Below are 13,468 nucleotides of genomic sequence, written 5' to 3'. Positions count from 1 at the left end.
GCCAATATTTTCTTTAATGCACTTGCTCACTTTGAGGCCTGCTAATGAAGGCTGAAGTGTTTCCACTTAATATACTCAAAAGGATCTTTTTGAATGCACTCTAGCTGGAGAATAAGTTGAGGGTTTCTTATGAGCACATGCTCCAAGAAGAAAGCACATACACTGCATCTTTAGGGAACGCTGGCTGTCTTAATGCTTCTCCAACATGATTCATGTTAAAGCACTCAGGAATATCAGTCTCTCCATGTGTTGTTCACCAGCTTCCCCAGCCTGTGTAGGAGCAGCAGGAGTGGCCTATTGGTATGAATAATTTATGGCTGGGGGTAAAGCATTTCATGGCTTCATATGTTCACCCATTAAGCGCAATTCAAAACCCACAGGAATGCACAGAATGTGGGGACTTCACTGGGCTCCCAGAACAAGAGCCTTAAAGGAGAAGATGTGCATCCTCATGTGCCAACACTGCAAGCAAAAATAACTTAGGAAAACTCTGTTTCTAATGCAGAATTTCAAATGGAGGATCTTAAGACACTTAATATTTCTTAATTATTTCGGTGCTGTAGTGCTGACTGTAAAATAGATGCCAAACTGACAGCACAGTTATTACCTGAATGCTAAAGTTCAGCTTTACAGATGGATGTGCTTGCAGCATGCACTCATTAAAGCATACATTTCCAAACATATTTTATTTCAGATTCTCGCCTTTATAGTATTACAAGACTCATTATGAATAAAATTAGTTTATTGTACATCGATAAGATGTTTATAAAGCACAGGGTAATGTTTATTTTTATGAATCCTTACCTCAACTCATAAAGGTTCGTTTATCTTTACAGTAAAATAGAAACCTAACTGTCTTATTTTCAAATGTGTGCAGTTTATTAAAACAATCAAATTCCATATTTAAATATGCTCCTGCTTTTTTTTATGGTTGAAATTCAAATAATGGTATTTAGCCATCAGTAAATGCTATGTAAGTGATGGGAAAAGATAAAAATATTCTCATATTCTCCCAGAACGCTGATGGGGCCTGTGACACTCTTCCAGATGGACCGTGTTGTTCCATGGTATGGGGAAGCGCAGGTACTCGTATGCATAGCTTGGATATTTCAAAAGCAACTAGCCAGAGCTTAAGCATAAGCTAAAAAAACCCAAAAATAACCATAAATTCGAGAGGAAGTTTCAGAGTTGACAATCCTCATCGAACTACTAGACGATGCACCACTGCTATAGACCAACAGGTCTTTCAGAAGGGGGATGTTGCTTGCATTGGAAGTGCCACTATTCTCACTGGGCAAATGCTTTTAACAGAGCTGTAGCATTGCTGGGAAGTCTGGGCAGCTCATATTTAATATGTGTTGCTTATCATGCTGGAGGATGGCTCAGGCACAGAATGGTCTAACTGGCAGGCAGAAGCTGTAACAAGATGGAGCCTAATCAATTTAGATTAAATCTTCTGACAATTAGCCACAAAACTGATGTGTCTCAACAGGACGAGAAGAAAACAGATACGAATTTTCATGAGCTTGAAAAAAAAATGAATGTCATTGACACAAAACCAACCCCCTTGGCCAGATTTCAAATTCTGCTGTAAATATGAACGTGGCAGAGACTTTTTTAAAAGTAGCGTTTCGACTCTAGAAAAAATAATTTCTTTGTGAATCTCAACTCTGGGAAAGTCAGAAATCCATCTTAACTCTGGAAAAGCCATCTGAAATACTGATGCCCAAGCTTTCCAAAAAGGATCACCCTAGTGCAGAAGTGAAGCACAGAAAATTTCAGCCTAGCTGTTTTCTGTTTGGCAAAGTCCTAAGATCTCATAACAGGAGTGGCCAAACAAATCACTAAAGACGATGGAGACAGGCCAGAAGAACTCACGGTTGCAAAGGCAAGCACTGAGCCGTCAGAAAAGTCTGGAATTAATACTAGGATGATGATGAACTTTAATTTGTTGCATGTGGCCATCAAATGCATGATGACACATTTGTTTTGTTCCCTCATGTCGAACTACACCACGTTCTAGTGCCCAGAATGGGTAGGGTTCAAATGATGAGCAGATCTTTTCAGCAAAAATGTGATGGGAGTTCAGCGTTTTCCCCTTGCCTTGTACTTTGAGATGGTTTACTTGTGTTCGCTCGCATAAAAAGACGTTTCTGAGACATTCTCCTGAGCCATGCATCAATGATATCAAACTGGTACAGTACAGCAATCTTATAGGCACGGAGAAGCAGGTAGTAAAATAGGAAAGTCTGAGGAACTAGAACAGCGGTGAAGTTAGTATTAAAAAATAGAAAGCTTTTAAAAATCATCTGAAAAACAGAAGCCTACTTATTAAGAAGCACATATGCACTTTCTGACTTGCAGGTTTCTTGGTGGTAAAGAAAGCTTTTCTTACTGTTGCAATAGTCACGTAAGATGTGTATAGCTAAAAATAACATTTTTTAAAATATTTTCTATTTTGAAAGGTGAAAAAAAAACATTTTTGATAAAACAAAACTTGATTGACAATGCCAGCAATTTTTCAGACAATATTTTGGTTTTTAAAAGAAAGAAAAATGGTTGAGAATTTTTCAACCGCTCCTTGAAACCCATTAATCTTGGCTGCCATTCTTACAGGGACCATACAAGAAAATTCATGTATGTAGAGAAGTATAGATCAGTAGTTAAATCTGCTTCTTTGCCGCGTTAATGATCGTACACAGCATGTCAATAGAAAGGATGCTACCACTTCACTTTTTGACTTTATCGAAAGAAATACACTGGAGAATATATTTGAAGGTAGGCAGCCCTTACTACTGAAAGGGGCATATACGTCTTGGAAGATATGCTTTGCATCAGAACAGCTTTATGGACAAAAGCTGTTTCCCTGCAGAGGTATTTCTGCTTCTGGATCTTTTATTGTGAAGGTCTTTGTTCCTCCTCGTGACACTGAAATGGTTAACAGCAAACTTTTGAAATCAGAATTGAAAAGCTTGATGAAAAGAGCCTGATGTTTTGCCTGATTTTTCTTTTCTTTCCTCTGTGGACAAAGGCCTTGAATGCTGAAGGCTGAAAAGCCTATTATCATCAGAAAGAAATGTAAGTAAACAAGGCATTACAATAATGAATTCTACAGTACACGACACGAAGGCAAGAACCAGTTCTGTGCAGCAAGCAGTGAAAGATTTGGCTGCATCTTGGCAATTTTTCAAAAATTATAACAATAAGAGGTTTTGTGGCTTCAGACACGTAAATCAAAAGGATATTTCAGCACTAAAAATGATACTGAGAGTTTCTAACCATTGACCCCAAACGAGCATTCAAAAATAGACATTAAAACTAAGAAGCTATAATCCTACAAGCCATTCACAATCAAACCTAAAGAGCTAAAAAGAGTGAATTTTTAAAGTCCATTTGAAATTAGGTTGGCAATAACTACCCCTATCCACAGGAGAAGGATTTCTGATATTCAAAGTTAAGATGTGATAAAAAGGAATAATCCAAAAATTATACCAAGAGTGTATCTCAAAACCAACATTTGAAATGGTCTGAAATTCCCCAGTCTTGTTCCTAAATAAACAGCAAATATAAAGGTCATGCACATGGGTAATTTGGACTATAAGGACGCTGAGAATTTTATTTGTAGGAAGTGAAAGTGTCCATAATTGAAATGTGAAGATGGTAAAATCTGATATTTAGGCTTTTTATAGTGCATTAACAAACTGCAAATCTGCCTAAAAGCAAATAAAACCAACAGCTTGGCCAAACTGGTGCAGCAGAGATTTGGCAGAGCAGAAGGGATCCGTTCAAAACTTCATCTACTAACAGAACTTAAAGCTGCTTAAAACTCCCAAAGCAGGAGAGTGTCCGTATAAGTGAGCAATGCCTTGCAAACTCTAAATGGACGCACTGCCTGCCTCATCTGTGAGGGAGGACAAGGCCCCTCGCTGCGCTGGCAAGGTGTCTCTCTTCATGCTACTGACAGTGGAGTACTGCTGACTTATCTGGGGCATCCTACGGGAACGAGCAGTGTCGCTTCGAGAGACATATCTGAACAGCAGGCAGGATTGGACTAGGCACTTGTTCCTTTCCTTATCTAAGCCTTACCTGCACACTCATACAAGAAAACAAACAAAAAAATCCCCACAAAACAAAAACAAAGGAGCAAATGAGGGCTTTAAACAAAATACATACTGAGGTGAAGTGAAACTCCACCACAGCTGGGGTGCAGGTTGAATTTGTGTATTGTCACCAGCCCGAGGTCAGCACCGTGCCTGGCAGTCCCCAGCGCTGCAACACCGCCGTCCCTTTTCTCTCACATTAAGCTGAGGAGCTGTGACAGATTCTCAGCCACTGAACGACCTTCCCTTTGAGATTTTCCCCTTGAGAAGTTTGTTAGAGCCCGGCTCGCAGAGTGGGAGCACGAGAAGTTCAGGCAGCAAAACCACCACAAATCTCAGTTCCTGACTTTGTGTTCTTCTGCATCAAACCTCCCCACAAAGGCAAGCCCAAAAGACTCTTGACAAGCATGATGCCTGAAGGAGAAGTACGGAAAAGACAGAACTGCCTCTGAGGTGGTTTTAGGGTATGACCTAGACTGGGAAGAGTAGCTAAGATGGCTCGACTTGGGTGAAGATGACCTTTGGGGTAGAGCGCAATATGGGGTGTGCTGGGGGTCAGTAACACTTCTTCTAATGAGGAGTAGGAAGCAGCACCACTCCATGAGGCGGCAAGAAAAATATTTATGCATAGAGTGTCACCAAAGGGACAGCACCCCGGCCTAGACATGAGTGTAGGCAACGTTAAAGCAAGTATTTGGGGCATGGGAAAAACTTTTCCTCTCAGGAGGATCAGACTAGGCTATGATCCAGGCTTGGATCGATCCCAGGCTACAAGCATTTCTGCGCAGCTCGGCCAAGTTCAGTACAAATAACCCCCAAAGCAGTGACCGTCCAAGCTTGCTCCAGGACCAGGAATGCTAATAACTGCTAATAAGTGGTAATAATATCAGAAACACAATATCAGAAACTCCCACCACGAGTTTAGAAATTTTTGTACGGTGTTGCACAATGTAGCATGGCATGCTTTTATACAGCTATGGGTAGTTCTGAGTAGAGCAGAACAGTCTGAACATGTTCTGGATTAGTGATTTTACTCCCTAAAGAGACAAGACCTTTCAGTAACAGGAGCACCTACACAGAGAGAAAGGAAGAAAAAAAAAGAAAAAAAAAAAAGAAGAAAAAACCCACAAAAACCTCTCTTTACCTCTTTTAGATCTACAGTAATCAGGTAAATTTATAGGAATCGTGATGTTAGTAAACTGTGAGACCTTTGTTAAGGCTTCTGCAAATGGGCCAGAGTTGAGCTGAAACCCGGGCTCTGCAGGGAAATCTCCACTTTCCTAAAGGTCAGCCCTGGCTTCAGTGTGTGGAGTTGAACTGAAAAAGCAGCTCTCAGTTTCAGCTAGCACCAAAACTGGAATCAAGATCAAAGATCTGGTTCACGGTCTGTCCCTGCTAGCCCAGCTCTGCTGCAGGCCAGAGGAGTTAGTTTCAGTTCAGGCACTGGCTCAGGTTATATAAATGAACTAAATAAAGTGTCAGAAACTATGATCTTTTTCAGTGATAAATAGTTCACTTTGGTTTTTTTTTACTGATTCCATCATATAAATCATTTTAATGTGCATGTGAGATAATATTTTCACACCAATTTGAATTGCCTGGTGCTGACTAATGTATATATATACAGAAATGAGGAAGAACTATGAAGACAAATCAAATGGCATAAACATTTTCACTGTGAAACAAAACTTGATTATTTGATTCAATGTATAATTAGTTATTAATACTTCATAATGTATAAATATTTATCTGAAAACCGGCAAATAATAGTTCTCCTATTATTATTGTGGAGACCTAAACACATACCCCTTTCACAGGCAAAAATTACTGCCAAAAATGTGAATACCCTTTTTTAAATTATGTGCAAGGCAAAAAAACCCATAATTTTCCACATGGACATGTTTATTCAGAAGTATTCAGTACCCAGGTACACCTACTGGAAGCAGTGGGATTATGGATGATCATGCAACTTGCAGCAGTATAAGTTACTAAACTTTCTGCTTTATCAGCATATCTCATGCATGCAGAAAATTTATTGCTGTTATGTTACAAAAGTTGTTGCATTAGCCATTGGGCTGGTATATTTTTTCTCAATATTAAATAGTTCTTCTAGAGTTTGCTAGTTTCCACATACGTAATTAATTCCCAATGGACTGAAGGGATTTTACAAACACATCTGATGACACCAAAATACTTCATGTACCTAGAAGTTTAAACCGATATTTTTATTAAAGTACTGCATTTGGATTAAAATATAGGTAGCGAACTACAGCTCCCACACACATTCCACAGTGTTCATGCTTAGTAGGTCACAAAACCATTAAAGTATTACCGCAAAACGCAGGAAGCCGGGGTGGGGTGGGGGGTGTGGGGGTGGGGAGGGTGGCAGGGAGAGGGACAAACCAGGGTGAGAGCAACCAGCCCAGCCCAGACAGATTGCACTAAATTCTTTGAGCCATACAAATTTACTACATGTTATTTATCCAGAGAAGGCAATTTATGCAGGAATGAGGAACAATACAGTATGGTACGAAAAGGATTTGCATGGCCAATTAATTTATTTTTTTGTGAAAGGGAAGGAAGCTGTAAAAAGTTGTCATCAGACAATTTAGTCTTAATAGGAAAGCGTAGGTTTTAGGCTCAGTATTACCTGTGCCAGGTTGTTTACCTGCAGCAGCTATCGAAGGGCTTGCAAAGAGGAAAGCATAAAATATCTGTAACTTTTGTGTTTTGGTGGCTATAATTGTACCCTTTAATTTCCAGCCTGGCAACAGACACATGAAACATGGGAGCTTTGTTGAGCATTATGCCGGAATTAAGAAATTCTTATTTTGTTTTTACTATAAACCTACTCCTAGAAATATTTCCCCATTGTGGGAAACCCATTTGGCTTGCCGTGAACACTCCTCTTCTGACAGAAGCTTCGCCTGGTGCCTGTTTAGGTACCACCCAGAGCTCTACGCTTCTCAGCACTGTCAGGGTATTTTTCACACCTAATACGAACACATCTGATGGGTACACTCCCTGCTGACCACACGTTCAGGGCCTGCTCTAGTAGCTAATTCTAACTACCTCAGATGGTAACAATGGGTTTCTTACTTCTGTTGTTTCCCTTTTCATTTCTCATTAGCCAGGGCCCTAAATTACACTTGCATACTTCATATATCCTACTGGGTTACTGCTCCATGCAGCTGCACCTGAGAGACCAAAACCATATTAGACTAGGTGCTGTACAAACATTAGTATATAAAAAAAAAAAAAAAAAAAAAAAGATTGATCCTGACAGAAAGAATAAGGCAGAGAACAGAGAAAGAGTATCCCTGAAGAGATGTAGCAATGCTAACAGGTATTGATATACCTTATAAGACTTCCTCCTAGAACGTTTTAGAAAGTAAGTCTGTTTGCCAGAGTTCAGCCAGAAGAAATGACAAGAAAAGAAAAATCAAAATGACAAAAAGGAATTAACTGGTGCAGATAGGACTGACCACAGTGTGAGATCAGGCTGGTTTAGCTAATCCCAGAATACTCACTAATGCACTTAGATCCAGTCTGCCTGGCATTACATTCACTTGCGTTATTTGTAACAATGCAGCCTGTATCAATGTTTGGATAATAAGATATTAAGGATGAGATAATGAAGATCTACAGTGCCCTACAGCAGCAGTCCTCCGCAGCTGAACAACCACGATTGCCGAGGTTCTCACCTGCAGAGCAGAAAGATCCTCACTTTGCCACACCTTAACAGCAAAAGCTTGAACAAGATTTAGCACCCACCAACTAGCCATCTATTAATGGGGTTTACAACCTTTAAGAATTTTTGGATTAGGTTTCTTTCTGTTACATGTATAAAATTATGCTGCTCTTTAACCTCTTTCATTCAGTATTTTTGTTACACAAATTGATTTGCAGCAGTCCGTTACTAATATTTTCAGTTAACTTCTAAAATCAGTGCTTTGCAGTGCTTTATTTCTCCAGGCACTGGTTCCTGGAAAGCCACCTGTGATTCCCAGGTCAGGTCTGGAAGTCTTCTGTTCCTTCTGGGAACACATGTTCAGTGTCTGACTCTTCCCTTTGATAATCTTGCAGCTCGGGACCCTGAGATGGCAGGCTGGCAAGGTTGGCTGCTGCAGCCTTCAGCCCTCAAGTACTTGAGGTCTTGCCATGTAAACCCAGACTAACCACAGCAAAGGTCCTTGAACAAATCCTACTACCCAGGCAAGCTGGGATAGGTGAGCTGCTCCCTAAAGACTGGATATTGCCAGCCTTCTGGATGTCAGACAGACATCAGGGGACTTTCGGTTCTATATCCCAAGAGCGTCACAGATACTGGGGTTTTTTCCTCTCCTATTCCTTAGGCTTAACCAAAAATCCTCTGCACACATTTTTTAGTTATATAATAATTTACGGGTTAAACTCCTTAAGGAATAAAGAATCGGTATCGTATCAACAATTCACTACTGCATTAAATTACATTTGATAAAAATTAGAAACTTGTTGAAGAAGGCCTTGATGATAATTGCTAAAGTTGAGTATTTATGGTAAAGTGACACAGACTTAGTCATTAGAAAAGCAAAGTTCAGCATTTTCAAAGTGTTTCACTGACTATTGAAATTCAATATGCTACCACTGGAATTATTTATTGATCTATTTAACAGTTTTCAGACCATTGCCATATACTTGTTAACATTTGAAAAGCAAAACCAAAACAGCTGTTATGTTCGGTCCATCTTGTACCATGGCACGTTTCCTGGATGAACTAAAAGCAATAAATTCCATGTTTGCTGCATGTTTTTGCAAAAATTTAAAATCTATGGAGACACCAAAAATAGAATTTAGTAACATAGATGATGCCCAGACATTCCTTTCCCATTGAAACTCCTGAGGGCTGACTTGCAGAGGAATCTGTATGTGTATTTCCACTGATTTCAGAAAAAGCTATGAAAAAGTCCTCAAAGTAACTTAGTTACTGAAATATCTTTCTCATAGATGGCTGCCATCTAATACCATCTCCATTCTTGACTTAGGAGCCTGTGGGAGCAGAGAACACTTCTGGAGGAAGACAAGCGCTGCTTTACCAGGTACAATTGCGGTTCAGAGGACAGGACAAGCCCCAGGAGCTGAAGCAGCCGCGCCACCTGAATCTGGACACCCGACTCTGATCAGCTATGCTCTATGCTCCTGCAGCAGGAGCCTGAGAGTGAGACACATCCTGCAGCCATGCTCTGCTCTCATTCACAGCAAGAACCTGAACCAACATTTTCCATCACCTCAGTCAGATTAGGATGAAACTTGCCATCTGTCCCACTGGTCCTGTCCAACTTCATATAGTTACCACAGGAACAAAAAAAAAAGGAGCAGAACATACAGAACACTGGTTAATTAACATGAAGAGCATATAGCATATCCCAGCTCCAATGGAAATCTTTTCTTTAGTCATAATAGTATATCTCTAAAAAGAGACATTTGGAAAGAAAATGACCAAATAACTTGGCCATTAGGGATCTGGTAGAGCTGAGTTTAAGCCAGTTTCTTGGATCATATGGAAGAATGTGAGTCTTGGTCCTTCATCTCTATGACGGATGCCCTATTTAACTCCTCTGGACATACGCACAGTCCCTCCCCTGCTCACTCCCTCTCCTTCCTTCTGTTTCATGCTTCAAGCCCAGCCACTAGCTGTCCTCCTGTTTCTTTGCACAGATTGAGATGTTGGCTTTTGTGCTGGGCAGCAGTAATAGCAAACCATATGTACATTTCCATATGTTAAAGAATTGAAATGTTTTCTTAGTGTACCTGGTTCAAGAAGGAATGAAATCAGGATGCATTGAATATAGCTCTGCAATACAATTTGCACTCTAAAAATACTAATAGTTGAGTCTTGTCCTAAAAACTGCAGCAATTTCATCAAAGATAATTGTTATTTCTGAAAGAGTTGCTACTTTTCTCATAATATTTTTTTCAAACCTTAATAGAACCACTAAAAAAAAAAAAAAAAAATAATTTGAAAGATGTAGATGCAACTGAATATGTTTAGAGAAGAAAAATGAAATTTTACAGTCCAGTACCTAAATTCAGCCAAGACATACTTGGACTGAGATAACTAAATTGCCACACTTTGTCTGACCATAAAGTTGTTCTTCAAGACAAAAGCTAGGATAAGTAGAAAAGGAAAGATTTATGTTTAGAACTATAAATTTTGGAGCAAAAGAACACAGTTTCATTTGCATAGTTTTTCATACTTACTCAAGCAGATATTTTATCAAAGGTACAATAGCATGTAAAAATAACTGTTCATGTACAGTATCTACACATGTATCGCCACAGTAATATTAAATGACCAAAGGCGGGTGGGGGGTGGGGGGGGGAGGGAGGGGAAGAGTTTGTATGTAAAAGATCTCCTTTTACTCACATTGGCTAATGATGGATAACACATCAGTATTAGACTTGCTTGGAACTGAAGAACAAGATCTTTCAGACATATAAAATAGAGGTTAAGTATTTCACCTTTAAATCTGATATTAAAAGCTAAAGAGAAAATCTTGCAGAAGAAAATGAGAGACAAGTCACTGTTATCCACACAGGTGGGGTTTCACTATCATCTGCTTTTCCTCAGTCCTGGTGCCCAGTGAAGACCTGGGAAGAAAGACCACAGCACTTCCATTCACTCGTGGGGCTTTCCATCGGAACTGCGCTTAGCAGCTGGGCTGGGCAAAAGACTCAGCTAGGCTACGGCCAAAGTTCCTTACCCTGAGATCTGCAGCAGGAACAGCCAGGTACACATCGAACCATCCCCTCAACCTGAAAACACATGACCATTTGCCACAGCCGCAGGGAAGTATGCATATAAGCAGGTATATGATCTTTCACTTGCAACACCAGACAACTTTTTGGTAACCTTCTAAGGGTGCTGACACCTCGGTGTTTTTCTGTCAGTACACTTAGCTACAAACCAACCAGAATTTATTCCTTGGTATTTTAAGATATCACAGCTAACAGCAAATCTTTTCCAATAATAAGAAAAAACATTTTCACCTTTCAGTCAATAAACATTTTTAAGCACTGCAAAAGCTAAACAAGAGAGCTCTAAAGGTTTGGGAATACTAAGCCCTGATTTATTAGAATTAATCATTTATAATGAAGGAGGCAATTGCTTCATTTACTCCTCAGAGCCTTGCAGGATTTCGTGAGGTATTTGAGGGATGCAGGTTTTAAATGAAAATATGACATTTTGAAATGTAAAATTCAACATAATAGTTGCAGCTAAGAAGTCTGAATTGGCCACGTAAGCATTCTCCCCTTCTGTCATTTTACCTGAAAGCTATATTCCCTTTGGTGGGTCAGGTTTTGTATTAATTCATTTGAATATTGTGGCACATCACAAATATTGTAAGACTGGGCTTAACTACTAGAATGGAAGCGTGTTGATTTTATGCCATGCCTTGCGATAGATGTGCCTTTGTGTAAAAGCACTAAAAATTGGTAGAGATGGGATACAAGTAGCAGTAAGAAGTAAAATGTTGAGACTCTTTCTTTCAAAATACATCCTGCAGTTTAGCTATAAAGCTCCTTATTTTTAGAAAACCAGTAGAATTGTTCAGGCTCTGCCCCTGCAGTTTCAATAGCAGTCTAGTGCTTTAAAACCCTGACCTTGAAAAGAAAGCGTTTACATTGTAAATGTACTGGCAGTATGTAGACTATTCTATGACTGAGTATCCAACTGCGGCAAAAAGTTCAGAAGCAGGTTTCCCTTATTCTGAAAGGCCTAATCCATGGGGCTTTTTTAGTGGTAAAAGCACTTGGCACTAATTGTGACTTAGTTCTAGCAGTGAACCTGTATAATTCTCAGATTTCACACAGCCAATTAATCCCCATGAATGCCAGGAATCACAGACTCTGATGGGTGTTGATATGCAGCATTTTTTGACGCTTAGCTTTTCTGCAAACAGAGGGGACCTCTCAAAGCTGGTTCTTGTGTCTAAAATGCAGTGTGGTTTCATAGCTTGGGATCATACGCTGGTTTATGATGACCAGGGTACTTAAAGGATAAGCAGAAGACAACCTGTGGTGGTCACAGGGACGAAGTGTGGCACTAGAGGGACATGCAGTCCCTCCTGCTCCTGGGGCTGCCTGTTGGAGGTATGAGCAAGAAGAGGCAAAGCCCAACTGCCATGACACCCCGCATCGGGTCCAACTCACAGCAAAACTTCTGTTAAAGGTCTCACCTTCAAGAATCTCTTTGAAAAAGGCTCACCTCCCCCGCTTCACCACAAAGTTACTGGGTCCTTTCTTCTGGTATGGAGGCCCTGGTCACAACCCTACCATTTGGGAAGATTTCTCTCTTGCTTCTAAAGCAGAGATCCACCATTTTTATTATGTATAAAAAATGGGCACACCTTGTCCAAACTCATCCTTTAAAAATGGGATGAGCGTTCTGAGCATCAATGAACAAATCTGTTATTTTATGTTAAAATTAAACTGGTCATTTAAAGAAGTTTAGCACCTGTTCTTTGTCCTGAACAATCTTAAAACAACAGACTCTCTCAACTCTCCATGTGGTTAAAATTTAATTGAAAACCTCTGCACGAGGTGTATTTTACAAAATTAGGTTGTAATTAAGATAAGTTACTAATTATTGTTTTATCTAATTGTTGTAATTATACAGGATCCAAAGAGAGTCAGGTCAGTGAACTCTGAAGAGTGGAGCTACATCAGAGATGTAGCCAGTCACTATCATCCTCTATGGCTGGTCTTCACCAAGCAAGGTAGATACGACAGTGCCTGAGTAGTAGGAGGTAGACTGGGCACGTCAAGAGCCCCTAGTATTAGTCTGTTTTCTGGAACCAGTACCACTGTCTGAAGCTGGCATAAATGACTGGAAGTTCTCCTCATGTCATACTTGCCTAAACTCAACAGCCTATTGAAAAAGCCCTAACAGAGAAACTGAGGTGTCTTAGTTTCGGCTGGGATAGAGTTAATTTTCTTCCTAGTAGCTGGCATAGTGGTATGTTTTGGATTTAGGATGAGAATAATGATAACACACTGATGGTGTGGTTGTTGCTGAGCGGTGCTTACGCTAAGACGAGGACTTTTCAGCTTCTCATGCTGCCCTGCCAGCCAGAGGGCTGGGGGTGCACAAGAAGCCAGGAGGGGACGCAGCCAGGACAGCTGACCCAAGCTGGCCAAAAAGGTATTCCATACCATGGGACATCATATTATAAATTATAAACTTATAAGACAATTATAAAACTGGGGGGGAGCTGGTCAGGGGGTGGTGGGCCACTGCTTGGGTACTGGCTGGGCATTGGTCTGGAGGTGGTGAGCAATTGCACTGTGCCTCACTTGTTTGTATCTGCTTTTATCGTTGTTATTAG

The sequence above is a fragment of the Falco peregrinus genome, chromosome 2 (genome assembly GCF_023634155.1).
Source record: "Falco peregrinus isolate bFalPer1 chromosome 2, bFalPer1.pri, whole genome shotgun sequence".
In the NCBI taxonomy this organism is placed as follows: Eukaryota; Metazoa; Chordata; class Aves; order Falconiformes; family Falconidae; genus Falco; species Falco peregrinus.
This window is presented reverse-complemented; position numbering follows the sequence as displayed.